The sequence below is a fragment of the Drosophila gunungcola genome (genome assembly GCF_025200985.1).
Source record: "Drosophila gunungcola strain Sukarami chromosome X unlocalized genomic scaffold, Dgunungcola_SK_2 000021F, whole genome shotgun sequence".
Lineage (NCBI taxonomy): Eukaryota > Metazoa > Arthropoda > Insecta > Diptera > Drosophilidae > Drosophila > Drosophila gunungcola.
Genome location: NW_026453184.1, coordinates 7,136 through 14,319, shown reverse-complemented (window position 1 = coordinate 14,319; position 7,184 = coordinate 7,136).

The following is a 7,184-nucleotide window of genomic DNA, read 5'->3' as shown; positions in this document are numbered from 1 at the left end:
ATCATACATCGGCGAATTCGTCATTAAATTGCCAATCAAATAACATTTACAGTTTAAAATTTTTCAAATCTTCGAATTTTCAGAAAAAATTATGATGTACCCCCTTATCAAAATGCCAAATGCGTCATAAAGTAAATTTTTCAAAATATCGATTTTTAAAAATCGGTTTTTGCATCAAATCAAAAATTATTTTACTAAACCGATTGGGGATGGGTAGTATAGGTCGCCAGCTGTTCAAAACAGTCACTCTTATGACTATGCGTCTTATTTTAACCAAGTTACAACAAAAGGACTCTTTAGGACTTTCTTTTTTTACAAGTCTCCAAAAACCCAAAAAATCACGCAAAAAAATCTGATTTTTAATCACAACCCTGGGAAGTAATGGTCAAACGATGGAATGTCATACATCGGCGAATTCGTCATTAAATTGCCAATCAAATGGCATTTACAGATTAAAATTTTTCAAATCATCGAATTTTCGAAAAAAAATGATGATGTACCCCCTTATCAAAAATGCAAAAATGCGTCATAAAATCAATTTTTCAAAATATCGATTTTTAAAAATCGGTTTTTGCATCAAATCAAAAATTATTTTACTAAACCGATTGGGGATGGGTAGTATAGGTCGCCAGTTGTTCAAAACAGTCACTCTTATGACTATGCGTCTAATTTTGGCCAAGTTACAACAAAAGGACTCTTTACGACTTTCTTTTTTTATAAGTCTCCAAAAACCCAAAAAAAATCTGATTTTTAATCACAACCGTGGGAAGTAATGGTCAAACGATGGAATGTCATACATCGGCGAATTCGTTTTTAATCACAACCGTCATTAAATAGCCAATCAAATGGCATTTACAGTTTACAATTTTTCAAATCTTCGAATTTTCAGAAAAAATGATGATGTACCCCCTTATCAAAAACGCAAAAATGCGTCATAAAATCAATTTTTCAAAATATCGATTTTTAAAAATCGGTTTTTTGCATCAAATCAAAAATTATTTTACTAAACCGATTAGGGATGGGTAGTATAGGTCGCCAGCTGTTCGAAACAGTCAATTTTCAGAAAAAATGATGATGTACCCCCTTATCAAAAATGCAAAAATGCGTCATAAAGTAAATTTTTAAAAATATCGATTTTTAAAAATCGGTTTTTGCATCAAATCAAAAATTATTTTACTAAACCGATAGGGGATGGGTAGTATAGGTCGCCAGCTGTTCAAAACAGTCACTCTTATGACTATGCGTCTTATTTTAACCAAGTTACAACAAAAGGACTCTTTAGGACTTTCTTTTTTATAAGTCTCCAAAAACCCAAAAAAAATCTTATTTTTAATCACAACCCTGGGAAGTAATGGTCAAACGATGGAATGTCATACATCGGCGAATTCGTCATTAAATTGCCAATCAAATGGCATTTACAGTTTAAAATTTTTCAAATCTTCGAATTTTCAGAAAAAATGATGATGTACCCCCTTATCAAAAATTCAAAAATGCGTCATAAAATCAATTTTTTAAAATATCGATTTTTAAAAATCGGTTTTTGCATCAAATCAAAAATTATTTTACTAAACCGATTGGGGATGGGTAGTATAGGTCGCCAGCTGTTCAAAACAGTCACTCTTATGACTATGCGTCTTATTTTAACCAAGTTACAACAAAAGGACTCTTTAGGACTTTCTTTTTTTACAAGTCTCCAAAAACCCAAAAAATCACGCAAAAAAATCTGATTTTTAATCACAACCCTGGGAAGTAATGGTCAAACAATGGAATGTCATACATCGGCGAATTCGTCATTAAATTGCCAATCAAATAACATTTACAGTTTAAAATTTTTCAAATCTTCGAATTTTCAGAAAAAATTATGATGTACCCCCTTATCAAAATGCCAAATGCGTCATAAAGTAAATTTTTCAAAATATCGATTTTTAAAAATCGGTTTTTGCATCAAATCAAAAATTATTTTACTAAACCGATTGGGGATGGGTAGTATAGGTCGCCAGCTGTTCAAAACAGTCACTCTTATGACTATGCGTCTTATTTTAACCAAGTTACAACAAAAGGACTCTTTAGGACTTTCTTTTTTTACAAGTCTCCAAAAACCCAAAAAATCACGCAAAAAAATCTGATTTTTAATCACAACCCTGGGAAGTAATGGTCAAACGATGGAATGTCATACATCGGCGAATTCGTCATTAAATTGCCAATCAAATGGCATTTACAGATTAAAATTTTTCAAATCATCGAATTTTCGAAAAAAAATGATGATGTACCCCCTTATCAAAAATGCAAAAATGCGTCATAAAATCAATTTTTCAAAATATCGATTTTTAAAAATCGGTTTTTGCATCAAATCAAAAATTATTTTACTAAACCGATTGGGGATGGGTAGTATAGGTCGCCAGTTGTTCAAAACAGTCACTCTTATGACTATGCGTCTAATTTTGGCCAAGTTACAACAAAAGGACTCTTTACGACTTTCTTTTTTTATAAGTCTCCAAAAACCCAAAAAAAATCTGATTTTTAATCACAACCGTGGGAAGTAATGGTCAAACGATGGAATGTCATACATCGGCGAATTCGTTTTTAATCACAACCGTCATTAAATAGCCAATCAAATGGCATTTACAGTTTACAATTTTTCAAATCTTCGAATTTTCAGAAAAAATGATGATGTACCCCCTTATCAAAAACGCAAAAATGCGTCATAAAATCAATTTTTCAAAATATCGATTTTTAAAAATCGGTTTTTGCATCAAATCAAAAATTATTTTACTAAACCGATTAGGGATGGGTAGTATAGGTCGCCAGCTGTTCGAAACAGTCAATTTTCAGAAAAAATGATGATGTACCCCCTTATCAAAAATGCAAAAATGCGTCATAAAGTAAATTTTTAAAAATATCGATTTTTAAAAATCGGTTTTTGCATCAAATCAAAAATTATTTTACTAAACCGATAGGGGATGGGTAGTATAGGTCGCCAGCTGTTCAAAACAGTCACTCTTATGACTATGCGTCTTATTTTAACCAAGTTACAACAAAAGGACTCTTTAGGACTTTCTTTTTTTAAAAGTCTCCAAAACCCCAAAAAATCACGCAAAAAAATCTGATTTTTAATCACAACCCTGGGAAGTAATGGTCAAACGATAGAATGTCATACATCGGCGAATTCGTCATTAAATTGCCAATCAAATGGCATTTACAGATTAAAATTTTTCAAATCATCGAATTTCGAAAAAAATGATGATGTACCCCCTTATCAAAAATGCAAAAATGCGTCATAAAATCAATTTTTCAAAATATCGATTTTTAAAAATCGGTTTTTGCATCAAATCAAAAATTATTTTACTAAACCGATTGGGGATGGGTAGTACAGTTCGCCAGCTGTTCAAAACACTCACTCTTATGACTATGCGTCTTATTTTAACCAAGTTACAACAAAAGGACTCTTTAGGACTTTCTTTTTTTACAAGTCTCCAAAAACCCAAAAAATCACGCAAAAAAATCTGGTTTTTAATCACAACCCTGGGAAGTAATGGTCAAACGATGGAATGTCATACATCGGCGAATTCGTCATTAAATAGCCAATCAAATGGCATTTACAGTTTACAATTTTTCAAATCTTCGAATTTTCAGAAAAAATGATGATGTACCCCCTTATCAAAAACGCAAAAATGCGTCATAAAATCAATTTTTCAAAATATCGATTTTTAAAAATCGGTTTTTGCATCAAATCAAAAATTACTAAACCGATTAGGGATGGGTAGTATAGGTCGCCAGCTGTTCGAAACAGTCAATTTTCAGAAAAAATGATGATGTACCCCCTTATCAAAAATGCAAAAATGCGTCATAAAGTAAATTTTTCAAAATATCGATTTTTAAAAATCGGTTTTTGCATCAAATCAAAAATTATTTTACTAAACCGATTGGGGATGGGTAGTATAGGTCGCCAGCTGTTCAAAACAGTCACTCTTATGACTATGCGTCTAATTTTGGCCAAGTTACAACAAAAGGACTCTTTAGGACTTTCTTTTTTTACAAGTCTCCAAAAACCCAAAAAATCACGCAAAAAAATCTGGTTTTTAATCACAACCCTGGGAAGTAATGGTCAAACGATGGAATGTCATACATCGGCGAATTCGTCATTAAATAGCCAATCAAATGGCATTTACAGTTTACAATTTTTCAAATCTTCGAATTTTCAGAAAAAATGATGATGTACCCCCTTATCAAAAACGCAAAAATGCGTCATAAAATCAATTTTTCAAAATATCGATTTTTAAAAATCGGTTTTTGCATCAAATCAAAAATTATTTTACTAAACCGATTAGGGATGGGTAGTATAGGTCGCCAGCTGTTCGAAACAGTCAATTTTCAGAAAAAATGATGATGTACCCCCTTATCAAAAATGCAAAAATGCGTCATAAAGTAAATTTTTCAAAATATCGATTTTTAAAAATCGGTTTTTGCATCAAATCAAAAATTATTTTACTAAACCGATTGGGGATGGGTAGTATAGGTCGCCAGCTGTTCAAAACAGTCACTCTTATGACTATGCGTCTTATTTTAACCAAGTTACAACAAAAGGACTCTTTAGGACTTTGTTTTTTTGCAAGTCTCCAAAAACCCAAAAAAAAATCTGATTTTTAATCAAACCCTGGGAAGTAATGGTCAAACGATGGAATGTCATACATCGGCGAATTCGTCATTAAATTGTCAATCAAATGGCATTTACAGTTTAAAATTTTTCAAATCTTCGAATTTTCAGAAAAAATGATGATGTACCCCCTTATCAAAAATTCAAAAATGCGTCATAAAATCAATTTTTCAAAATATCGATTTTTAAAAATCGGTTTTTGCATCAAATCAAAAATTATTTTACTAAACCGATTAGGGATGGGTAGTATAGGTCGCCAGCTGTTCAAAACAGTCACTCTTATGACTATGCGTCTTATTTTAACCAAGTTACAACAAAAGGACTCTTTAGGATTTTCTTTTTTTACAAGTCTCCAAAAACCCAAAAAATCACGCAAAAAAATCTGAATTTTAATCACAACCCTGGGAAGTAATGGTCAAACGATGGAATGTCATACATCGGCGAATTCGTCATTAAATTGTCAATCAAATGGCATTTACAGTTTAAAATTTTTCAAATCTTCGAATTTTCAGAAAAAATGATGATGTACCCCCTTATCAAAAATGCAAAAATGCGTCATAAAGTAAATTTTTCAAAATATCGATTTTTAAAAATCGGTTTTTGCATCAAATCAAAAATTATTTTACTAAACCGATTGGGGATGGGTAGTATAGGTCGCCAGCTGTTCAAAACAGTCACTCTTATGACTATGCGTCTTATTTTAACCAAGTTACAACAAAAGGACTCTTTAGGACTTTCTCTTTTTACAAGTCTCCAAAAACCCAAAAAATCACGCAAAAAAATCTGATTTTTATTCACAACCCTGGGAAGTAACGGTCAAACGATGGAATGTCATACACCGGCGAATTCGTCATTAAATTGCCAATCAAATGGCATTTACAGTTTAAAATTTTTCAAATCTTCGAATTTTCAGAAAAAATGATGATGTACCCCCTTATCAAAAACGCAAAAATGCGTCATAAAATCAATTTTTCAAAATATCGATTTTTAAAAATCGGTTTTTGCATCAAATCAAAAATTATTTTACTAAACCGATTGGGGATGAGTAGTATAGGTCGCCAGCTGTTCAAAACAGTCACTCTTATGACTATGCGTCTAATTTTGGCCAAGTTACAACAAAAGGACTCTTTAGGACTTTCTTTTTTTACAAGTCTCCAAAAACCCAAAAAAAAATCTGATTTTTAATCACAACCCAGGGAAGTAATGGTCAAAAGATGGAATGTCATACATCGGCGAATTCGTCATTAAATTGCCAATCAAATGGCATTTACAGTTTAAAATTTTTTAAATCTTCGAATTTTCAGAAAAAATGATGATGTACCCCCTTATCAAAAATTCAAAAATGCGTCATAAAATCAATTTTTTAAAATATCGATTTTTAAAAATCGGTTTTTGCATCAAATCAAAAATTATTTTACTAAACCGATTGGGGATGGGTAGTATAGGTCGCCAGCTGTTCAAAACAGTCACTCTTATGACTATGCGTCTTATTTTAACCAAGTTACAACAAAAGGACTCTTTAGGACTTTGTTTTTTTACAAGTCTCCAAAAACCCAAAAAATCACGCAAAGAAATCTGATTTATAATCGGAACCCTGGGGAGTAATTGTCAAACGATGGAATGTCATACATCGGCGAATTTGTCACTAAATTGCCAATCGAATGGCATTTACAGTTTAAAATTTTTCAAATCTTCGAATTTTCCTAAATCATCATTTATTTTGAAAAATTGATTTCATGACGCATTTTTGCATTTTTATCCGAAAATTCGAAGATTCAAAAATTTTAAACTGTAAATGCCATTTGATTGGCAATTTAATGACGAATTCGCCGATGTATGGCATTCCATCGTTTGACCATTACTTCCCAGGGTTGTGATTATAAATCAATTTTTTTGCGTGTTTTTTTTTGGGTTTTTGGAGAGTTGTTAAAAAATAAAGTTCTAAAGAGACCTTTTGTTGCAACTTGGCCAAAATTAGACGCATAGTCATAAGAGTGACTGTTTTGAACAGCTGACAACCTTTCCTCACCACTCTTAAGCGTGGATTTTATACAGAAAACTATTTTTGAAAAAAGATTTTGTGGGATTTCAGAGATTGTTCCAAAAAAAATGTATTGCTCTTTCAGTGCATCTGCTGATGCTCCATTTTTCGAAGCTGACAAAACAAAGAGCCCCAAGGCATTGGCTTGCCCGAAAAACTTCTAATTGAAGGCAAACATGTTCAGGCCGCTGGCCAAAAAGGGGTCTGGTCCAGTGTGGTGCAGTGTCCAGGATGTCCAGAAGGTCCTTGAGGGCAGCGCCATCTAGCGGGCGGCCTACGATGGTGGCTCCTTGCTGTGCATATTGTATAGCCCATTAGAGCAGAGCGCCTATCAAACTTTCAGTCATGTCATGTTTGTCATGTTGCCGTGACTCCAACTTTTTGCACACCGCCCCCCGATCATCCTGCATCCTTTTACCCTTCGTCCTGTTGTGTGTTCCACTTGATTTTCACTGCTGCTGTTTGCTCCCCCTCAAAATTCTGTGTCGC